This window comes from Dipodomys spectabilis, unplaced genomic scaffold (genome assembly GCF_019054845.1).
Source record: "Dipodomys spectabilis isolate Male_0828 unplaced genomic scaffold, ASM1905484v1 ptg000424l, whole genome shotgun sequence".
In the NCBI taxonomy this organism is placed as follows: Eukaryota; Metazoa; Chordata; class Mammalia; order Rodentia; family Heteromyidae; genus Dipodomys; species Dipodomys spectabilis.
Window position 1 is genome coordinate 648,685 of NW_024871101.1, and position 24,052 is coordinate 672,736.

The 24,052-nt window shown below is 39.7% G+C and overlaps 1 pseudogene; it reads left to right on the top strand.

The window, feature by feature from the left end:
• Window positions 1–5,624: 5,624 nt before the first annotated feature.
• On the top strand, window positions 5,625–6,364 carry LOC122097667 (annotated as a pseudogene).
• Window positions 6,365–24,052: the final 17,688 nt, after the last annotated feature.

The following is a 24,052-nucleotide window of genomic DNA, read 5'->3' on the forward strand; positions in this document are numbered from 1 at the left end:
TTATATTTTATTTTATTTTATATGAGAACATACTGTACAGAGGGGTTACAATTACATGGGCAGGATAATGCATACATTTCTTACCAAGCATTGCAGCCTCCTCCTTTGTTTACCCTTCACCTCCCTTCCCAGCCTCCTCCCTCCCCCCCACCCAATCATACCCCCCCTCCCCCCCACACACCGACATTGTAAAGCTGGTTTTGACATGACATTTTGTACTTCTCATTGTTGCAACAGGTCCACCTGAATCAGCCAACATATGGTTCTGTCTTGCTTTTTGATACAAGCTTTTAAGAAGGCCTTTAGTATTTTAGGGTCAAAAAGTTTCCTTGGAATTACAAGGTGGCCTAGATAATTTTACCTTTTCTTGGAAGTTCTTTTTTTTTTTTTTGGGTCCAATCGTGGGGCCTGAACTCTGGGCCTGGGCGCTGTCCCTCAGCTCTTCAGCTCAAGGCTAGTGCTCTACCACTTGAGCCACAGTGCCACTTCTGGCTTTTTTCTTTTTGCTTATGTGGTGCTGAGGAATCGAACCCAGGGCCTCACGCATGCAAGGCAAGTGCTCTACCACTGAGCCACCTTCCCAGCCCCTTTTCTTGGAAGTTCTATGCCTATTGTGGACAGCTTGTATCCTACAGACCTAAAGAATTTGGAATAAATCTTTACAGTTTAAAGTTAAAGACTTTAATTTCATTATTAAGGTGTTTTAGTTGCAATAAGGTTAGGATCTGGAATATTACACTGAGCTGTAGAATACAGTTTCATTTGTGTGTATGTGTGTGTGTGTGCTGGGACTTGAACTCAGGGCTTAGACCACTGTCCCTTATTTTTACCACGTGAGTCACACTTCTATGTCCAGCTTTTTGGTGCCCAGTTTTGGTTTTTGTTCTTGAATTCCATAAAATTTTTGAACTTTTTTTTTTAGTTCTGTGAAGAATCATGTTGATATTTGGATACTTGATATTATTGCATTGAATCTTTAGATTGCTTTGGGTAGACCAGCCATTTTATAGAACTGAATCTCCAATCTGTGAACATGGGATATCTATTTCCCTAAGGGATATCTATTTCCCTAAGGGATATCTATTTCTCTCTCCCTCCCTCCCTCCCCCTCCTCCTCTCCCCTCTCCCTCCCTTCTCCTTTCCTCCCCTCCTCTCTTCCCTCCCCTCTCCTTCCCTCCCCTCCCTTCTCTTCCCCTCTCCTCCCCTCTCCTCTCCCCTCTCCTCCCTTCCCCTCTTTTTTCTTTTATCTTGTGGTGTTGGTCCTGGGGCTTGAACTTAGAGCCTGGGTACAGTCTCTGAGCTTTTCAGGCTCAAGGCAAGTGCTCTACCACTTGAGACACAGCTTTGCTTCTGGCTTTTGAGTGGTTAGAGTCTCATGGACTTTCCTGCCCAGGCTAGTTTTGAACCTCTCTCCTCAGATCTCAGCCTCCTGAGTAGCTAGGATTAAGGTGTGAGCCACCAGTGCCAAGCCTGTTTCCTTTTTGTCCTTTGTGGTTTCTTTTTATCAATGTTTTGTAATTTTTATTGCAGAGATCTTTTACCTTTTCAGTTACATTTATTCCTAGATATTTAAAATGATTGTAACTATTGTGAATGGAATTGCTTTCTTAATTTATACTTAAGAAAATTCACTATTTGCTTATTGCAGTGCTAGTGATTTATGTGCATTTTATTAGCATACATTATTTATACATGGGAGGATTTCATTGTGACATTTCCACACATGTTTACAATGCGTTCCAGTTAATCTCATCTCCTCTATTAATCTCCCTTTGTATCTTGTTCTTTGATCTCTTTGGCTAAACTTCTAGCACTATGTTAAAAGAATTGATGAATTTGGACATCTTTGCCTTGTGACAAATCATACAATAAAAATTTCAGATTTTCTCCATTGAGCATAAAATCAGCTGTTGGTTAATTTTAATTGGCCTTTATTACACTGAGATATATTCTTTCTATGAATTTCTTGTTCAGTATTTTTATCATGGAGTTAGGTGAAGGTTTAGCAAATTCCTTTTTTTTTTTGGTGCCAGTCCTGGGCTTGAACTCAGGGCACGGGTTCTGTCCCTCAGCGTTTGTGCTCAAGGATAGTGCTCTACCACTGAGCCACGGCTCCACTTCTGGCTTTTTGTTCGTTAATTGGAGATGAGTCTCATGGACTTTCCTGCCCACATTGGCTTTGTACCACTATCCTCAGATCTTAGTCTCTTTGAATAGCTAGGATTACAGGCACCCAATTTTGTTCAGTTTTATTTTATTGTTTTGAGTTAACATACATTTAAAATTAAATTGACAGCATTTAATTGTAACAAAATTTATTTGTAATATTTCTGTAAATGTACACAGTATACTTTAAGTAAATTCACCATCTCCACATATTCTCATGCTTTATCTCCCTTCTACACACTTTTTCAAAGTGAGTTTGGTGGGTTTCATTATTCTTTGTACACACACACACACACACACACACACACACACACACACGCCTTTCATCCTCTTTTCTCCTCTGTACCCTTCTTTTGTCCTCCCTTCACACTGATCTTCTTGATAGTCCTCCTTTTATATTCCTGTCCCATTAGCATTACTGTTAATATCATCATCATTTTAGGTTCATACTCCACAAATCATGATAATCTCTACTTCCATTCATTTTTTTCAAATGACATAAGTTAATTTCTCTTTATGACTGAGTAACACTCCATTGTATAACACACACACACACACACACACACACACACACACACAGTGCCAGACTGGGGCTTGAACTCAGGGTCTTATGTTCTCCCTTAGCACATGAGCCATGCCTTTGCTTCTGTTTTTTGCTTGTTAATTAGAGAGAAGTGTCCCTTGAATTTGTCTGCCTGGGCAGACTTTGAGCTAGGATCCTCAGATCTCAGTCTCCTGGGTAGATTACAGGCACGAGTCACCAGTGCCTGCCTATATAATTTCTTCATTCACCCATTGGTTGTTGGGCACCTTGGATGATTCTATAGTTTGGCTATTGTGAGAAAAACTGCAATAAACATGAGTGCACAAGTATTTTTCTTGTATAATTAACTTACTCTCCTTTAGATATATATCCAAGAGTGATATGGCTTGCATTATAGTTGCGTGCCAGTATGTCTGGTATTGTTTTCTTTGTTTTGGGTTTCTGTTCAAGTCAGTGTGTTTTTATCTTAGTGGTTAGCACATTTTCTGAAAAAATTTTCTTACATGTCTAAAGCCAAAGGGGAAAAGTTTGAAGAAGAAATTTAGGAGGATGAGGGAATTGAAGAGGGGACAAGGAAGATAAAGGTAAGTAATTTAGAAATGCAATGCAACTATGTATGAAGATGGTATAGGGAATCTCAATGAAAATGATTGATCAACACAGGATTAGGATGCAGGGAAAGAAAAAGCAATAGAGAAAAATGAAATATATGCACATATAAAATTTCATGGTGATACCCCTTGGTGCAATTAATACACACTAAAAAAATGAATGTCAGGAAAGCAAAACAGGCTGTGTTGGGGAGGGGTTCCAGCCGGAGAGAGTTGGGTTAACAAGGAGGGTAAATGAGGATGGCTGTGGTCAAAGAAGTTTGTTTGCATCTATGAAAACAAAAATAAAACCCGAAATTGTTTTAAGAAGGGAGGGGGTGAGGGAGAGTGTTAGAGGATCATATGTTGTATTTATGTGTGGAAATGTTGCAATGAAATCCTCCTTGTACAATTAATATATGCTAATAAAAATAAAGAAAAAAACAAATGTCTCCCCTGTTTTGGAGACTGGTCCTGTGTAAGGCATTCTTGCAATGCCTGGCTTAGTTCAGCTAGTTTATTGATTTTTTTTTTTTTTGGCCAGTCGTGGGGCCTGAACTCTGGACCTGGGCGCTGACCCTAAGCTCTTCAGCTCAAGGCTCTGCCACTTGAGCCACAGAACCATTTCTGGCTTTTTCTGCTTATGTGGTGCTGAGGAATCAAACCTAGGGCCTCATGCATGCATGGCAAGCACTCTACCACTGAGCCACCTTCCCAGCCCCAGGTTAGCTAGTTTATTACCTTAGGTCATGTGTAGGTGAAAGCTTAAAGTCTTCAGACCTTTTCTATATAGTCATACATTGTTTCTATTTTATTTTACATTTTCGGTCATGAGGCTTGAACTCAGGGCATGGGTGCTGTTCCTCAGCTCTTTTGCTCAAGGCTAGTGCTCTACCATTTTGAACCACAGCACCACTTCCAGTTTTTTGGTGGTTAATTGGACATAAGAATCTCATGGACTTTCTTGCTCTGACTGGCTTTGAACTGTGATCCTCAGATCTCAGTCTCCTGAGTAGCTAGGATTACATGCTTGAGCCATCAGTGCCCAGCTGACCATATATTCTTGACACTCCAGTGCGCACCACAGCTTCAAGGATCCCTCTTTCTTTCATATTGTTCCTTTATAAGCCTCTCCATTTCCAGTCTTTGGTTTCTGTATATGTCTTGTCCTGCCTTTTTCCTGATGAGGAGTCTGCTAAATCCAGTTATTTTGCCTTAAGATGGTTTTGACCAAAGCTTCCAAGAAAACTTCCCTAGTTCTAAGAATGTTCCAAGTTAGTGGAAAAAAAAAGGATATATCATTAATTCGACGTGTGTGTGTGTGTGTGTGTGTGTGTGTGTGTGTGTGTTACTGGTGTTTGAACTTAGGACTTGTTAAGCAGTGTACTTGTGACAAACCTGGGCCTGGGTGCCACCTAGTGATGAAATAAGGGAATTGACTACAGGCTCAGAAAATAAGCGGCCTGTTTAGAATTTCTGGAAAGATAGGCAAAAAGAAAGCCAGATTATGAAGACTGAAATGAGTGCCTAATCCTTTAATGTGCAGATGGTGTTGAATACTAGGGAACCATGACATTAACTAAGAGTTAAAATGAAGTGTCATAAACTGACCAGATTATAACAAGTATGGTCAAACTATTAGATGGAAAAATTTATAACAACTGGTTTAGGGCAAAGCAATGAGCTTAAAAAAATACACAGAAAGTATTTAATGTTCAAAGAGATAAACTTTACTGTGAGATGGAAGCAATTAAAAAAAACAAATCCTTCAGTTGAAAATTCATTAAGTGTAATTAAAAGTATGTAGAAGACAAGAAGAGGAAAATGGACAAAATAGAGGATACAATTAGTGAACTCAAATATAGGATATTAAAAAATACATAAGACAGGCATCAATGGCTCACACCTGTAATCCTAGCTACTCCGGAAGCTGAGATCTGAGGATCGGGGTTCGAAGCCAGCCTGGGCAGAAAAGTCCATGAGACGCTTATCTTCAGTAAACCACTCAGAAAAAGCCAGAAGTGACTCTGTGGCTCAAGTGGTAGAACACTAGCCTTGAGCACAAAGAGGCTCAAGGACAGCACCCATGCCCTGAGTTCAAGCCCCAGAATCTGCAAAACAAACAAAATACCCCACCGTTGGAGGAGAAAACAACAACAACAACAAAAGAACGAAGAGAAATGAAGAATGCTTTTGGTTATGTTGTGACAGCATTAAAAGAGCAATATTTGGGCTGGGGATTTCTCCTGTAGTTGGTGTTGGCTGCACTTCCATCTACGCGGACCCCAGCTGTGCCGCTCACAGGGCTTCTGGAGACTTTCAGGATGTCTGTGATTCCTGCAGAAGAGAGCGACCAGCTGCTTATCCAACCCCTTGGAGCTGGCCAAGAAGTAGGAAGATCATGTATTATTCTGGAGGGATCCACCCTGGCCTAGAAGGAATGGATGCTCTCCCTTATATTGACTTGATTGACCCAGCTGAGCTTGATCTCCTGTTAATTAGTCATTTCCACTTAGATCACTGTGGAGCATTGCCCTGGTTTCTACAGAAGACAAGTTTCAAAGGAAGAACATTTATGACACATGCCATGAAAGCTATTTATAGATGGCTTCTATCAGACTATGTCAAAGTTAGTAACGTATCAGCAGATGACATGCTGTACACTGAGACAGATTTGGAAGAAAGTATGGACAAAATTGCAACCATCAACTTCCACGAAGTTAAGGAAGTTGCAGGAATCCACGAAGTTAAGGAAGTTGCAGGAATCAAGTTTTGGTGTTACCATGCAGGCCACGTCCTGGGAGCTGCCATGTTCATGATCGAGATCACGGGTGTGAAGCTTTTGTACACAGGAGATTTCTTAAGACAAGAAGATAGACACCTAATGGCCGCTGAAATTTCTAATATTAAACCTGATATACTTATCATTGAATCTACGTACGGGACCCATATCCATGAGAAGCGAGAAGAGCGAGAAGCATGGTTCTGCAACACTGTCCACGACATTGTGAATAGAGGTGGCCGAGGCCTCATTCCTGTCTTTGCACTAGGAAGCTGCTCTTGATTCTAGGTATTTGGGAGGCTCCTAAGATCATACATCATTTTACTAAGACATTAACGTGGCCTTGCTGTGTCATTCCACCATTCTTGGCTTCAGTTTCTTCTTTTAAAAATGGGGATTTGGCCAAGTGCCAGTGGCTCATGCTTGTAATTCTAGCTATTTAGGAGGCTGAGATTTAGGATTGAGGTTTGAAGCCAGCCCCTGCAGGACAAGTCCATGAGACTCTTATCTCCAGTTAACCATAAAAGCTAGAAGTGGAGCTATGGCTCAAGTGGTATAGTGTTAGCCTTGAGCGGAAAGAGCTTGGGGACAGCACCCTGAATTCAAGCCCTAGGACTGGCACTAAAAAAAAAATAAAATAAAAGGTTTTGGTTTTGGTTTCTTTGGTGCTAGTAAGAGCCCAGGAGAGCAGCACTTCATACTCTGCTCTGGGACTATCAGCTGGTGAGCCTTTCTGCTTGCTGTCAGCATTCCAAGACTCAAAATGTGGATACTCCTGACCAGCAGTCCCACTTCTGAGGAATTAATGAGGTGTATAGAATGACTTTCCAGTAAGGTTAGTCATCATCTTTTTTTAAAATACTTTTTTAAATTGAGATAGAATGATTACATAAATTTCAATGTATTGTGGGATAGTGATGCTTAAAGTCACAAACACATTTTAATCTTCACAAGGCAAGTTGTCATTATCATAGTCTATAAAGTTCGTGAATTCAATAAACTTTGACAGTATAAAAAAAAAGAGCAATATTTATGTTGTTGGTTTTCAAGATGGACCACATAACGCCAAAGGGGTAGAATGTTTATTTAAAGAGATCATAACAGAAACCGTCCCAAACTTAAAAGAAGGCACAAATAACCAGACATATAAGAGAAGATTTTTAAGTCAGGAAGAGAAAATAAACAAACAATACATGGGGGAGGCCCAATTCAGAAAATTTACAGTCCAGGAAAGAATGGTGTAAAATTTTCACAGCACTAAAGGAGTAAAACAGCCAACTAAGAACATTGTACCTAACAAGCTTTCAGAGTAAAGAAGAAATCAAAACATTCTAGGCAGAAAGCTGAGAGAATATGTATACAAGATATTTCCTAGAATAAATGCTAAAGGTTGCTCTTTGTATTTAAATAAAGAAATTTAGAAAAGTCTAAGCTCAAATTCGACAAAGGGAGAGGTAGATTCTAATACAATAATAGTTAGGCATTCTAACGCATTACATTGCACCCTTGAGCCAATGGGCCTAACAGACATTTACAGAAAATTTCATCTAACAACCAGAGAATATGTATTATTCTTAAAGCATATGAAACATTCTCCAGGATAGGTCATTTTGACAGGCTACAAAACAAATCTCAACAAATTAAAAATTTAAAATGAAAGCAAGTACATTTTCTAACCTCAATAAAATAAGACTAGATATTAATAACAGGAAACTTTTAGAAATGACCCAAATGTACGAAAATAACTTTTATTTATTGCCAGGACAAAGGCTTGGACTTGGGGCCTCAAGCTCTTTGCTGGGCTTTCTTGCTCACTGCTAACATTCTACCTCTTCAGTCATGTCTCTAGCTTAGTTTTTGCTGGTTAATTGGATATAAGAGTCCCATGGACTTTTTCTGGACTTTTCTGCTCAGCTTTGGCCTGGAACCCTGATCTTCCAGATGCCAACCTCCTGAGTTATAGACATTATAGATATGAGCCACTGGCCCCTAAAATAATGCAATATAATCTAAAGAGGCCTAAAAATGACTTAAGAAGTATCTGACTGTTTCTACTCTTTATGCGTTTGCTTTTACTTAGTGTTCAGTTTCCCAGTATGAAGGAGAGTGGCCGTGGACGACTTGTCTGCTTCCTTTAACCACTTCCACCTTGGTACCTCTAACTTCCATTTAGTTTTTCCCATTAGCACACAGTTGTATAAAGGAGACTTTTCTTTTTTTTTTTCTTTTCTTTTCCTTCCTTCCTTCTTTCTTTCTTTCTTTCTTTCTTTCTTTCTTTCTTTCTTTCTTTCTTTCTTTCTTTCTTTCTTTCTTTCTTTCTTTCTTTCTTTCTTTCTTTCTTTCTCCCCTCTCCCTTTCTCTCTCTCCCTGCCTTCCTTGTTCCATCCTTTCCTCCCTCCCTTCCTCCCTCCCTCCCTGTCTTTTTTCTATCTCCCTTCCCTTCCCCTTCCTTCCTTACCTTCCTTCCTTCCTCCGTTTGTTCATTCGTTCATTTCTTCCTCCCCTTCCTTCTTTCCTTCCTTCTCTCTCTTTCTCTCCCTTCCTCCCTTCTTCCCACCCTTCCTCTTGTCCTTCCTTCCTTCCTTCCTTTCTCCTCCTCCTCCCTCCCTCCCTCCCTCCCTCTCTCTCTTTCTTTCTTTCTTTCTCTCCCTTCCTTCCCTTCCTTCTTTCCTTCTTTCTTTCTTCCTCCCTCTTCTTCCTCCCTCCCTCCTTCCTTCCTTCTTTTTTCTTTCTTTCTTTCTTCCCTCCCTTCCTTCTTTCCTTCCTTCCTTTGTTCCTTCTTTCCTTCCTTCTCTCTCTCCCTCCCTTCTTCCCACTCTTCCTCTTGTCCTTCCTTCCTTCCTTCCTTCCTTCCTTCCTTCCTTCCTTCCTTCCTTCCCTCCTTCCTTCTTTCCTTCCTCCCTCCCACTTTTTCTCTTTCTTTCTTTCTTTCTTCCTTTCTTTTTTCTTTCTTTCCTTCTTCCCTTCCTTCCTTCCTTCTCTTTCTCTCCCTCCCTTCTTCCCACCCTTCCTCTTGTCCTTCCTTCCTTCCTTCCTTCCTTCCTTCCTTCCTTCCTTCCTTCCTTCCTCCCTCCCTCCCTCTCTCTCTCTCTTTCTTTTTTTCTTTCTTTCTTCCTTCCTTTCTTCCTTCCCTTTCCTTCCTTCTTTCCTTCCTTCCTTCCCTTCCTTCTTTCCTTCCTTCTCTCTCTTTCTCTCCATCCCTCCCTACTTACCACCCTTCCTTCTTTCCTTCCTTCCTTCTGCCCTCCCTCCCTCCCTCCCTCCCTCTTTCTTTCTTTCTTTCTTTCTTTCTTTCTTTCTTTCTTTCTTTCTTTCTTTCTTTCTTTCTTTCTTTCTTTCTTTCTTCCCTTCCTTCTTCCTTCCTTCCTTCTCTTTCTTTCTCTCCCTCCCTCCCTTCTTCCCACACTTCATCTTGTCCTTCCTTCCTTCCTTCCTTCCTTTTTTCCTTCCTTCCTTCCTTCCTTTCTTCCTTCCTTCCTCCCTTCCTTCCTCCCTCCCTCCCTCCCCCTCCCTCCCTCCCCCTCTCTATCTATCTTTCTTTCTTTTTTCCCTCCCCTCTCCCTTTCTCTCTCTCCCTCCTTTCCTCCCTTCCTTGTTCCATCCTTTCCTCCCTCCCTCTCTCTTTCTTTCTATCTCCCTCCCCTTCCTTCCTTCCTCCCTCTTTCTTTCTTTCTTTCTTTCTCTCTCCCCCTTCCTTCCTTCCTTCCTTCCCTCCCTTCCTTCCCTTCTTTCCTTTCCTTCTTTCCTTCCTTCTCTCTCTTTCTCTCCCTCCCTCTCTTCTTCCCACACTTCCTCTTGTCCTTCCTTCCCTCCTTCCTTCCCTCCCTCTTCCTTCCTTCCTTCCTTTCCTTCCTTCACTTCTTTCCTTTCCTTCTTTCCTTCTTTCTCTCCCTCCCTCCCTTCTACCCACCCTCCCTCTTTCTGTTTCTTTCTTTGTTCCTTCCTTCCTTCCTTCAACTTTTTTGTATATTTCAGGCTTTGTGAAGCCATATGATTTTGAGCACAGCTATGCAAAAACAGCTATAACCAATATGTAAAGCAATGCACTTCACTGTATTCCAATAAAACATTATTTACATAAACAAAATGTCAGCCAATTTGGTCTATGGGTCATACTTCACCAACACTTGATGGATGATGGCACCATGTTAATTTTTTTTGGGTGGTGCTGAGGTGGGACATCAGAAATATGATCTTGTTAGGCAGATGCTCTACCGCTTGAGCCATGCCTACTTCCCTAGTTTTCTTATTTTTAAAATACGGTTTTGTACAGACTGGACTGTGATCCTTCTTTTTATGCTTCCCTCATAGCTTGAATGATAGGAGTGATACCTAGTTTCTTATTGGTTGAGATAAAAGTTTTGATAACTTCATGCTTGGGCTGGCCTCAGACTAGCATTCTACCCCTTTCTGATTCCTGAGTAGCTAGTTTTACACCCAGTGAATAACATCAATTATTATTATTTTTGTCTCAGCAATGTAAAACTTATGTAAAACAATGTAAAACGTACTCAGAAGTACGTGCCATCAGCCAAAAAATCTGGCAAGCAAGCACACAGAACAGGTAGTCTGCTCAGGTATTTATTCCCAATGCAGGAGGCTCTGCCTCTGCTCAGATTGGTTGAGCTCAGGTTCACAATCTGCTTGAGATTGCAACTGTGCCATCTTTTTTTGTAGGTCATGGGGCTTGAACTCAGGGCTTGGGTGCTCTCTCTGATCTCTTTTGCTCAAGGCTCTACTGCTTGAGCCCCAGTGCCACTTCCGGTTTCTGGTGGCTAATTGGAGATAGAGTCTCATGGATTTTTCTACCTGGGCTGGCTTTGACCACGATCCTCAGATCTCAGCCTCCTGAGTAGCTAGGATTACAGGCACAATCCACAGGCTCCCGGCAGCCCTGTCATTTTAAAGAAATTTCTTAAGAATTTCTTTATTCTTATTTGTTTGCCTGTTGTTTCTTTTTTTCTGTGCCAGTACTGTGGCTTGAACTCAGGGTCTGGGCACTGTTTGGTGCCCTGCCACTTTAGCTATAGCTCTGCTTTAAGTTTTTTTGGTGGTATTTTTTCTGGAGAATGGGAGATAGGAGCCTCACAGACTTTCCTGCACAGGCTGCTTTGAAACTACGATCCTCAGATCTCAGCCTCCTGAGTAGCTAGGGTTGCAGTGGTGCCCAGTGAGTACTTGAATTGCGAATGGAGCCACGTGCTACTTAGGAGGCTGAGAGCTGAAGACTGAGGTTTGAAGCTAGCCTGAGCAGAAAAGTCCATGAGACTTTTATCTCCAATCAACTATTAGAAAAAGGTCCGTAGTGGAGCTCTAGCTCAAGTGGTAGAGTGCTAGTCTTGAGAAGAAAAAAGCCCAGGGACAGCATCCAGGCCCTGAGTTAAAGCCCCAGGACTAGCATTAAAAAATAGAGTTTAAGTGCTCAAGAGTGTCTTATTTCACAAAATTTTAAAAATCCCTTTACAAGTTGGGTTTTGGTGGCTCATGCCTGTAAGAGATTGAGAGGATTGTTGCTCAAGATTAGCCCAGACAAAAAGTTAGCAACTATCATCACCATCACTTTCATCATCAAGATCATCATCATCTTCATTTTAGGTCTGTAATCCATTTTAGGTCTATAATCCATGCAGTAGTTGGCTTTTTAAGTTTGCCTTATCTTATTCAACCCGATGATGTCCAGTTCCATCATTTTCCTATATGCAGTGATATTTATAACCATCACTTTCTACTACGGACTTCATAGGCCTTTTGCTCTCCTTTTGCAAAAATCATACATACTGAATTTATATATATACATATACAAATTACTAACCCATTTGATAGGTTTGGGCAATCAGTTTTCTTATTTGAATTGGATTATTATCCTTTTCCACTGACTTTAATCATAGACCACTGTGGTCCTAAAGAGAGGCCCTGAGGGATCTTTTAAATTCTTTTTTTTGCCAGTCTTAGGGCAGGGCCTGGACATTATCCCTGAGCTTCTTTTCTCAAGGCTAGCACCCTACCACTTGAGTCACAGTGCCACTTCTGGCTTTTTGTGTTTATTTGGTACTGTGGAATCAAACCCAGGGCTTCATGCATGTTAGGCAAACATTCTACCACTAAGCCACATTCCCAGCCCAGATCTTCTATATTCTAGACCTATCTTTCCTTACCTCTATTGTGGTGTCATAGCCCCTCAATAATTATGATTAATTTCCCCTCAATAATTATGATTAATTATCCTAATTTATTGATTCAGAGGCATGAGGGTCCCCAAAACAGCCAGGGAGGCAGTCTTAACTTTGAGTTCAATGGAATCATTGTTGTGTCTCCTTGTTGTCAGCTTTCCTTCCTTTGGAGTCTGATCCATCTAGGGCTAGCAGAACACAAGCTTATGAATCTAGGAAGAGGGTAAATATGGGTAATAGTGAGTGGTGTATCCTCATTTCTATTTATTGGTTTCTGGACCCAAGAATCTTGGGAGGAAAAAAGTACATTAATCTATTGTTTGCTGAGTTAGAGCAAATATATCCTCCTGGAAAATCTTTCCCTAGAATTGAAAGGTATTACTAACTAGCCATTACTATAACTGAATTTTTAATTTATGATACTAGAGATTGAATCCAGGGCTTTGTAGTTGCTACACAGGCTCTATACCACATTAGCCATGCTTCTAGTCCTTTATGCTTTATCTATCTATCTATCTATCTATCTGTCTGTCTGTCTGTCTGTCTGTCTGTCTGTCTGTCTGTCTGTCTGTCTGTCTGTCTGTCTATGTATCTACCTACCTACCTACCTACCTACCTATCTACTTACCTATCTTCCTATCTATCCATTTATTTGAGTGGCTTAGACAACACAAGTGTATTTTTCTTACACTTCTGGAGAGTGTGGAAGCCAAGACAATTGGTTGGCAGTTTGTGTTTCTCCAGAGATCACTTCCCTGGATTTGGTGATTGAGACTCTCTTCCTATGTCCTCACATGGCTTTTCCTTCTTGCTAGTGAGTCTCTGGGATCTCTGCCTTCTTCTTCTTCTTCTTTTTTAAATGACATCAGTTACTTTCACAGGTGTGTTTCATTTTCACATGATGTACATAATGCATCTGGATCAGAACCACCCCCTTCATCATTCTCCCTTTTGCCTCCCCAGACCAGTTTCAATAAGCTTCCTTGTTCTGATTTCATATATATACATAAATGATTTTGACCATATTAGCTCTCTTTCCTCTACTCTAGTTATTTTTCAGATAAAGTATTGCTTTCTCACTCAGACTGGCCATGACTACAATCCTTTATTTATGCTTCCAGCATAGCTATGATGACAGGTGTACACCATCATGCCCAGCTTTTTTCTGTTGATATAGTTCTTATGATTTTTTTCTGTTGCCTGGACTGGCTTGGAACATTGTTCCTCCTGATCTCAGCCTCCCACATGCCTAGGATGACAGGCATGAACCCTGGTGCAGAGACCAGTAATCTAGTTTTTAAGTGACCATTTTAAAGCCAGATACAAGAGGATATATATTTTTCAGCCAATGTGAAGTTTTAAGTAGTTAAAACTAATCTGTATGGATAACAAAGTCAGAGAATTTCTTCTCTAGAGGAGAAAAGTACTTCTGATAAAGTAAGTAGTAATACTCTATATATTAATAAGAATGTTCTTTTCTAAAACTTAAAACTGTACATTTATGTATTCTGTTTTAATCTATGCACAACAATAAATTCCAATAATAAAATGGCTATTTTACTGTTTCATCAAGCCAGCTGTTTTAAGATAGTGGGAAGCATGGTGAGAATAGTGAATTCTGTGAGCTCAGTCCCATTGCTGTGCTTCATTGACTGTGAGGTGAGGTCCTTGGTCAAGAGCAATGCTGTATAGAATACAAAAATGATGGTAAAGCTTTGTGTAAATCCATAGATGGTAGTTTTTTTTAGATTTTTAAATTTTTATTGTAAAGATGATGTGCAGTGGGGTTACAGTTATATAAGTCAGGTAATGAGTACATTTCCTTTTGGAACAGTGTCACCTCCTCCCTCATTCTCTCTCAGTTTTTCCCCTCCCAAGTTACCTCCCCATCAAGTTGTATAGTTTATTTCCAACATAGTGTCTAGTGAGTTTTACTGCTGAATTGGTTCACCCTATCTCCTACCGTTTCTGTGCTTCCCCTTTCCCTCCACATATCAGATACATTTATATACAAGACAGAGTACAGAAGTGAATAGCAGAGACAGAAGGGAATAAACCAAAGAAAAAAGGAAAGAAGAAAAGGGAAAAAAAAGAATGGCAAACAGTACAATAAAACGCTTTTTGCTCCCATTTCTTGGAGCTCATTTCGATAAGCATCATTTTATATGATCATATGCATGTAGCTATTGAGTCCTTGTGATCTTCTCCTAAGAATATCCTCATTTGTTTTCACTGTGTGAATATTTAGATTGCTGTTTAATTAATCATGTTAGATGGTAGTGTTTTTTGTTTTTTATTTTTTTTGTTTTTGGTTGGTAGTGGGGCTTGAACGCAGGGCTTAGGTGCTGTTCCTGAGCTCTTTTGTTCAAGGCTAGTGCTCTACCACTTTGAGCCACAGCACCACTGCTGGTTTTCTGGTGGTTAATTGGAGATAAGAGTCTCCTTCACCATTTGAGCCATAACTCCACTTCTGCCTTTTTGGTGGTTAATTGGAGATAAATAAGAGTCTTATGGACTTTCCTGCCCAATCTGGCTTAGAATCATCATCCTCAGACCTCAGCCTCCAGAGTATTTAAGATTACAGGTCTGAGCCACTGGCCCCTAGTTACTGTTCTCATTTTTTTGGGCTCTCTGCCTATGGAATAGTGCTGTCTATATTCAGGGAAGGCCTTTCTTCAATCAATCATCTCTGGTAATGCCCTCAGAGACATATACTCAGAGTTTTGCTTTGGTAATCTCTTAGATGCTTCTCAGTCCAATTTAGTTGACAGGATAAAGAAAATGGAAATGCAGGTTATATAACACATACAAACACACATATGAAGACAGCAAGTATTGGTTTTCTGGTGGTTAATTGGAGATACGAGTCTCCTGAGTAGCTAGGATTACAGGCATGAGCCACCAGCGCCTGGCTTCCTTGTATTTTTGTTCCCTTTCTTGATACTTTTAGCTTTTGTCTCACTTCTTTTTTGATTCCCGGAAATTTTCTTGTATTTTTCTCCTTTTTTAAGATTAGATTAGATTTTATTTTATTATCATTGAGAAGTTGTCCAAAAGTTTTCAAATGTGTCAATTTGTAAGTACAATGCATCTAGATCAGTTTTGCTGCCTGCATAATTCTACCCCATCTTTCCCAACCCCACCCATCCCCTGAATTTTCCTAGATTTATTTTCACATATATACATTGTATATTATGATTGCATTCTCCCACTGTTTCTCCTCATTTGTCTAACCCCTCCTGTTGACCTCAAATTACCTACAATACCTCAAGTTACAGAGCTTCCTAGAATGGAAATATCAAATGAAATCCTTCACTTTGTATTATTATTCTAATAAAATATGGTGTGTGTGTGTGTGTGTGTGTGTGTGTGTGTGTGTGTGTGTGTGTGTGTGTGTGTGTGTTGTGGGGCTTCAACTCAGGGAATGGTCCCTGTTCCTGAGATTTTCTACTCAAGGCTAGCACTCTACCATTTAAGACACAGATCCATTTCTGGTTTTCTGGCGGCTAATTGGAGAAGAGAGTCTCATGAACTTTCCTGCCCAGGCTGGCTTTAAACCACAATCCTCAGAGCTTGGTCTCCTGAGTAGCTAGGATTAAGACATGAACCCTCAGCCTTGGCTAAAACAGTTTTATTATTATTTTCTCCTTTATTGGCCCTACTGTGTATTTTTGAATAGTCTGTTTTTACTTACTATCTCTTCTGTTTGATCTATTCTATGTTTGCCTTCTATGATGGCATAATCAATACACTAATTTCACTTAGCTTTAGGAATTATGTTTGATTTTTTACACACGACTTCTATCTTCATGTTAAATGTTTTTGATAGAGCATTTAGTCTTTTCTCTGTGTTTTTTTAAAATTTTCCTCTGTGTTTTCTTGAAACTCATTGAATTTCATTAAAATGGTTCTTTTAAATTTTCCATGAATTCTTTCATACTGTTACTTAGCTGATCAGTGTTTGCTGCCTTTTTTGGCCATTAGATGAAGTCATAGTTTCCTGAGTTCTCGATACTGGGTGTTGAAGAATCAGGTATTCTTTTAATCTTTGTAATCTTGTGTGTGTGTGTGTGTGTGTGTGTGTGTGTGTGTGTGTGTGTGTGTGTGTGTGTGTGTGTGGTGTGATGTGCCAGTTTTCCAGAAATCTGAAGCAGGTGTGTATTTTCTCTGACCCTATAGTTACTTCCACTATTTCAACACTAGATGGAGACCTAATTTCAGGTTTGCTGTGTTTGGTTTGTTTGGTAATCCTTCTTTTTAGCACTTGAGGGCAGTCTGAGCCCAGATTTGCTTCAGATCTTCAGTTGATGGATTATATAGCATGAACTGGAAGAATTCTTAAAAAGGGTCACACATCCCTGCCAACCTTTCCCTGGGGCTGGTTTAGGCCCAGACACTTCATCTGTTCTATATCTAAACAATATAGGATTACTCTTGACAGAATTACCATAGTGAGATCAAGTTCTTATGCACGCCCATGTCTATCCACATAGTTAAGCTACACTTGCACAGCTCATCCACACCCTCACAGCTTTCAATAAGACCGGCACCAACAATGTTGTCAGCTATCTGATGCTCAGATAGATTTATGGCCTATGACTCCTACAATGAGCCTCAGGTGAGGATGTCAGGAATAAAAGCCTTACAGACTTGGGCCATGTGTCTTCCATTGGTATTATGGCTTTTTTTTTCTTTTGGTAGTGCTGGATCTTGAACTCAGCACTTTGCATTTGCTTGATTTACTTGGCTTGTATTCTACCATGTGAGCCATGCCTCCAGCTGGCTCTTTAAGAAGGTCTATTTTTATATATGCTTGGGGTTGAGGAATAATAGGATTGATCAGTATTAAGTTTCACCATTCCAGTACTAAGCTCTAGGGCAAAGTCTTGAGTTAACTACCCCATTCTACCTCCAGTAAATTGAGTGTTGCTCCATGCCAGTGCTGCCTGTTTGGGGTATGGTAAGTGAAGATAGTCTCATGGTCACTAAGGTAGGTGCTAGCCTGGGTCACACCCAAGTCTCACAGCTACTGGAACTTCTGCAGTCTTGGAGAGGTGTTCCAGGTTTACTTTAAGCATGGCAATGTTACATGCCAAGACTTGATTCTGTCCCACTTGTATGTAATCTCAGATGCCTGGTTAGGTCTGCTATGTATGGCTTTTGTTTTCTGTTTGTTGCTGGACCTTACCATAGTAGGCCTGGGTCTGAGCTCCAAGACAAAGTCTTGTGCTAGTTCTCAAGACTTGGAGCAGTTGTTCCATCTTATTCTACATGCAGAGAGAGGAGGAGTGGAGGAAGCAGCCAGTAGCCTGGTTGGTTAACATAGTTCCTGTAGCTCATTTCATGGTTACTGGTCTAGGGGTGGTCACCATAGCGGACCTGATTTTCAGGGTAAAGTCTAAGACTTGGACTTAACTTCCTCTCCTTTCCTTAAGTGGGAGGTATCTGTCGCTACTTTGTGTTACCTGGAGTTGAGTGAGGGTTACACCAGCAACTCTCTACTTCCTGCCCTTTTCAGTGCATTTTGTTTTTTTACTAAAAGTAAAAAGATGACCTTTCATCTGACTTCCTTATCTCTTGTGAAGGTAAATTCGTGCACAAATAACTGTTCAAACTATTGTTTCTGGGGAAAGGTTTGCTGGAGGATCTCATTTGTCTGCCATCTTGATCTTCCTCCCATTTCTTTTCTTCCTTTTTTTCTGGTTAGTTTAAAAAATTGCTATTAATATAATTTTAGTTGATTTACTTTTTAATGTATTTATAGTATATAACATGATGCTTTGAAATCACAGCTTACCCTTGTTATCTTCATGTGGCTAATAATAATCTTGGGTACTGGTCTAAAATTAGTTGCATTGTTACCCACTCCTTGTTTTTCCCCTACCATACCAACACAAGACTCTCCAGTTAACTACCAAGAAAGCCCAAACACAAATACTTATTATAGCTAAAATGTTTGGAATATGATAGGAATGAAAAAAACAGTTTCTTGGAAAAAATTATATTAAGTGAAGTAAGCCAGGCCCAAAGAAACATAGGTCCCATTGTTTCCCTTATTTGCAATAACTAGTATATATCTGAGACAAGCAGAAAAGGTCAGATAAGATGATGTTAGGTGAAATGAACCCCAAGATAAGGACACAAGTGTTTTTTTTCTTTCTTGCTATTGTTTCTAACATATTTATAAGGTGATTGTTTTGTTGCTTTGTATGTCCCTCCCCCATGGTATAACCCCTGTTTTCACTGTATTCGATGTTGGTATAGTTTGGGGGGGAAAAGGGAAAAAACAAATTGTTTAAATAGGGATACAGGTGGACCCATTGCAACAATGAGATGTACAAGATACTATGTTGAAATACGAACTCTACAACTTTGGGGAGGGGAGTGTAGTCATGGAGGTGGGAGGGCAGGGATGGTAGAGGAAAAACAAAGGAGGAGGCAACAATGCTTGATAAGAAATGTACCTATTACCCTGCTCATGTAATTGTAACCCCTCTGTATGGTATTTTCACAATAAAAAACTTATTAAAAAAAGAAAGAACAGTTTCTAAATGGCCTACATATTAACATAAGAGCAGAATGTTGAGAAGGAGAAAATAGCTCACATTAGGTGAGCCTTCAATGGGTAGGAAAGATGTATCAGGGACAAAGAAGGAAAGCCATATTCCCCCTTTCCTCCCATCAACTACTTGTCAGGTTACTACAGCATTCTAATTTATAACACTACTGCCCTGATGCCAAGGCCTGTTTTCCTACTCTGGGAGCCAAGAGTAATCTAACATCCCAGTAAGTTACCAGTAAAGCTATTTTTGGCCATAGGCAGCTTGGAAGAGAGGTTAGTTAGTGACACTTGGATCTAGCAGAGCTGACATGGTAGATGGCACATATTTTAAGTATGGCTTCTTCAAAGACACAGACATATAATTAGCTTAACTGAGACCTTCACTGAACACAGGGAACCATCAAGAGGGAAAGGTGCAGGGATAGTGCCCAAGCCCAGAGTTCAAGCCCTACGGCTGACAAAAAAATAAAAAAGAAGAAAGATTGGGGGGGGGGGCAGAGATAGAAGGGCAGAGATGGGAAGGGTAAACAAAGGAGGAGGCAACAATGCTTGATAAGAAATGTACTCATTATCTTGCCCATGTAATTGTAACCCCTCTCTACAGTATTTTCACAATAAAAAACAAAAAAAACAAAACAAAAAAAGAGAAAAGATTTGTCAGGTGGGAAGAGTTAAAAAGAATAGAGAAATCACAGACTGGCTCTTAGAATTATGCCACTGTCACCAAATCTATAGGTTAGACCACTTTGCCAAATAGAGATGATGAAAGCTGTCCGGTAAAAATATTGTTTTAATAATACTCATAGCTCACCATACTTTTTCCAAAGACAAAAAGTTACAAGACAGTATAACAAATCCATCAAGAAGATAGAGCATTGTTTCTTCCTCTAGTAGAAATTCTTTTTTTCATATTTCTTATTAACATCACTTAGTTTTGTAAGGGGGTTTCATTTTGATGTGTCAATATATACATACAATATACCTTGATTAGACTCACTCCTTCCAACTCTGTCCCTCACCATCTCTCCTCTGGTCCCAAACAATCATAACAAGATACATTTTTCCATTTTCACACATGCATATGAAATATCCCTCCTTCATCCTTTTAGTTCACCCTCTCCCTTCCCACTAGTACTGCAATTTCAGAAAGGACCTGTTTTACGTTTTTGGCCTTCAGTTTTTTTTTTTTTTTGTTTGTTGTGGGGCTTGAACTCTGAACCTGAGCACTGTCCCTGAGCTCTTCAGCTCAAGGCTAGCACTCTTGAGCCACAGCGCCACTTTTGGTTTCCTGGTGGTTAATTGGAGATAAGAGTCTCACGGACTTTCCTGCTAGGACTGGCTTTGAACCACGACCCTCAGATCTGAGCCTCCTGAGTAGCTAGGATTACAGGTGTGAGCCACTGGTGCCTGGCCTTCAGTTTTTTAGGTGCACCCTAAATGTCCAAAGATGTGTCAACATGGTATTTTACATATTAGTACTTTAATCATGTTGAACCCTCCCTTTACTCTCACTTTCACTATCCCTGAATAGTCAATATATTTCAGGAAGTTTCATTTTGTTACCTTTATTCACAGATGCAATGTACTATAGATGGTTCACCCTCTAATATTCTCTTTTCCTCCTCTAATCTCCTTAAAAATCTCACAATTGAGACCAAAGGAGGATACTCTTAGGAGAGGAACACAAAGGTTCAATGCCTATGTGCATCTGATCATACAAAATAATGGTTATCCAAATGAACTCCAAGAAATGGAAACAAGAGGTTTTTTTCTTTGTTGCTATTTTCATTTTCCCTTCTTTTTGTTGTTTGTTCTTTTATCTGCCTTTGGGAGTGTAAGTGGGAGGGGGAAGGATAGAAATGGAAGGACAAAGAGTGAATACATGCAACAGTGGTACTCACTAGACACTATGTTGAAAATAAACTATACAACTGTGGGTGAGGATGGGAAGGAAAAACTAGAAGAGAGTGAGGGAAGGGGTGACATTGTCTAAAAAGAAATGTACACTTTAACCCAATTTTTGTAGCTTTAAGGATCTGTATATTACCTTTATAGTAACAATAAAACTGAAAGATCTCAGAATTACAAACATGTTTTATACATACATCTGTATCTGTGTGTGCATGCGTATATATCCCTGTGTTTTTATATAAATGCTTACGTTTTAGGTCTAGCATCTATATAAGAGAGAAATATGAAATCTATTTTTCTGAACTTGGCTTACTTCACTTAACACAATGATTTCTAGTTCCATCTATTTCCATGCTAAAATCATCATTTCATTCTTTATGGCAAAATAATAGTCCATTGTGAGTAAAATGATCTTACTCAGAAATTTACTAAGCACTTTCCAAAGGGTAAAAACATTTTGACTCTAAAATTTCAGAATTAAGTCTTGATCTAAGGAAATAATTTCACATGTATAGAGGAATATATACAACTATGTTCATTATAGTATTATTTGATGTAGCACATGATAGGACACTTTCCAAGTACCCAATTACATTAAATCAATTTGATAAATTATGACATATCCATGAGAAGTGATGTTATAGAAGTGTTTGTAAATATGTAGCATGGCATTCAAATGGTTTAATATAAAAATTAGGCTATAATTTCCATGTATAATGTATCTACTTTGAAAAGCCTATATGTACACATACGAGAATAGAAAAGCAGATCATTTATAAAAATGTCAATATAGATAGTGATTATTTGTAGATAATGGGCTTAAGGATACTTTTCATTTTATATTTTCTTAACAATGAAAATATCTTATCAAAAGACTTGTGTGTGTGTACGTACTAGTACTGGAGCTCAGGACTGTCCCTTAGGTTTTTCATTCACAGCTAGTGTTCTACCAATTGAGCCAAAGCTCTTCAGGCTTTAAAAAATGTTTTTATTGTCTTTAAATAGCTGTGCAAAGAAGTTACTCTTCAGCCAGGTGCCGGTGGCTCATTCCTGTATTCCTAGCTACTCAGAGTGTGAGATCTGAGGACTGTGGTTCAAAGCAGCCCTGACAGGAAAGTCTGTGAGACTCTTATCTCTAATTAACCACCAGAAAATCGAAAGTGGTGCTGTGGCTCAAGTGGTAGAGCGCTGGCCTTGAGCTGAAGAGCTGAGGGACAGTGCCCAGGCCCAGAGTTCCACCCCCATGACCAACCAAAAAAAAAAAAAAAGAAAAAAGAAAAAAGAAATTGCCCTTCAACAAATGTTTTTTTTTTCTTCACAGCCTGACTTTCTTCACTTAACATGGTTTTCCCAGGTCCATATTTCTTAGCAAATGATGTAATGTTATTCTTTCTATGAATGAGTAAAATATTATTATATATCACATCTTCTTGATTCCTTCATCCATTAAGGAGCATCTGGACTATTTCCATACCTTACCTATGGTGAATAGTGCAGCAATGAGCATAGTAGTGCAAGTGATTTCACTCTATACTGATTTGTAATCTTTTGTAAATGTATCTTGATTAGGGCTGGGTTGGAGCTGAGGGAGAGGGTATGGAAATGAGGCTTCAGGCTCATGTTGACCAAACTCAGAAGAGAATGAAGCCAGAAAGTTAGTTGAATGATTTATAGTAAAAAATGGAATATCCAGGCAGGTAAATATTCCTACTTGGTTAGCTAGATCTTGCCTTTGTAGCAAGGAAATCAAATAGATATTCTAAGATTGACTGATAAATAGTGGAATTTACCAGATAGAGGATGATACAAACACTAGAATTTCCTATAATCTGTCTGTTCATTTTATTTAGTGTACATGGGTACATAGGCTTCCTGTGTCAATTTGTGCTTCTCCTTTCAAACATTCCAAGGTACTCCATGAGATTTTCTAATGAGGTGAACACACATATAAGAACTTCCAATATGGGCTGGGAAGGTGGCTCAGTGGTAGAGTGCTTGCCTTGCTTGCATGAGGCCCTGGGTTTGATTCCTCAGCACCACATAAGCAGGAAAAAAGCCGGAAATGGCGCTGTGGCTCAAGTGGTAGAGCGCTAGCCTTGAGCTGAAGAGCTGAGGGACAGCGACCAGGGCCAGAGTTCAGGCTCCATAACCGGACCCCCCCCCCCAAAAAAGGACTTGCAATCTTCTTTGAATCTTGAAAAAGGGTCATTTTGTTTCTATTAATACATTAGCTTCTAATTCTCTTGAAGCAAGACATTTTAAGTTTCTCGCAAATTCTGAAAATATTAAAACATGAATTTCCCCTTCTAAAATAGGTTACACATATGCTAAGGAATAACATGATAGACAAAGGTACAGAGTGAGAAATCAAGCCCTACAGGGCTATAGGACTTGCTCTGGAATGCTCTTACAATTAGATTTAAAACATTAGATTTGATAGTTTGATTTAAGTTAAAAAGATATGTATGAAGAGTTGTTTGGCACCATTTTAGCAATGATGAAAGTTCCTTCTGTATGGAATAAAGAGATAAATCTTATGCTAAGCTATTAAAACCTTTTTTTTTTGTCAGTCGTGGGGCTTGAACTCTGGGCCTGGGCGCTGTCCCTCAGCTCTTCAGTTCAAGGTGAGTGCTCTACCACTTGAGACACAATGCCACTTCTTGTTTTCTGGTGGTTTGTAGGAGATAGGAGTCTCATGGACTTTCCTCCCCGGGCTGGCTTTGAACTGGGATCCTAAGATCTCAGCCTTTTGAATAGCTAGGATTACAGGTGTGAGCCACCAACACCCAGCCTATTATAACCTTGTCCAGTAAAAATCCTTTGTGGAATAGACTTTCCTGTTTTTCTTTTTCTTCTTTTCCTTTCTCTTTTTTCTTTTCTTTCCTTCTTTTTTCCCCCTCAAGGCTATCAATCTACCCCTTGTCCACTAGTCTCATGGACTTCTCTGCCTAGGCTGGCTTTGAACTATATACCTCATTTTTCATCTCCATAAGTTGCATGAGTCACTTTCTTCTAGCATCACGTTTTACTTTGTTAGTTGTTTTGTCTTTCTCTCTCTCTTTTCTTCCTCCCTTCCTTCCTTCTTTCCTTCCTTCTTTTCTTCCTTCCTTCCTTCCTTCCTTCCTTCCTTCCTTCCTTCCTTCCTTCCTTCCTTCCTTCCTTCCTTCCTTCTTTCCTTCCTTCTTTCCTTCCTTCCTTCCTCCCTTATTTCTCTCCCTCCCTTCCTTGCTTGCTTCCTTCCTTCCTTCCATTGTAAAAGTGATGTACAGAGGGGTTCCATAAGTCAGGTATTGAGTACATTTCTTTTTTTTAAACGTAATTTTTATT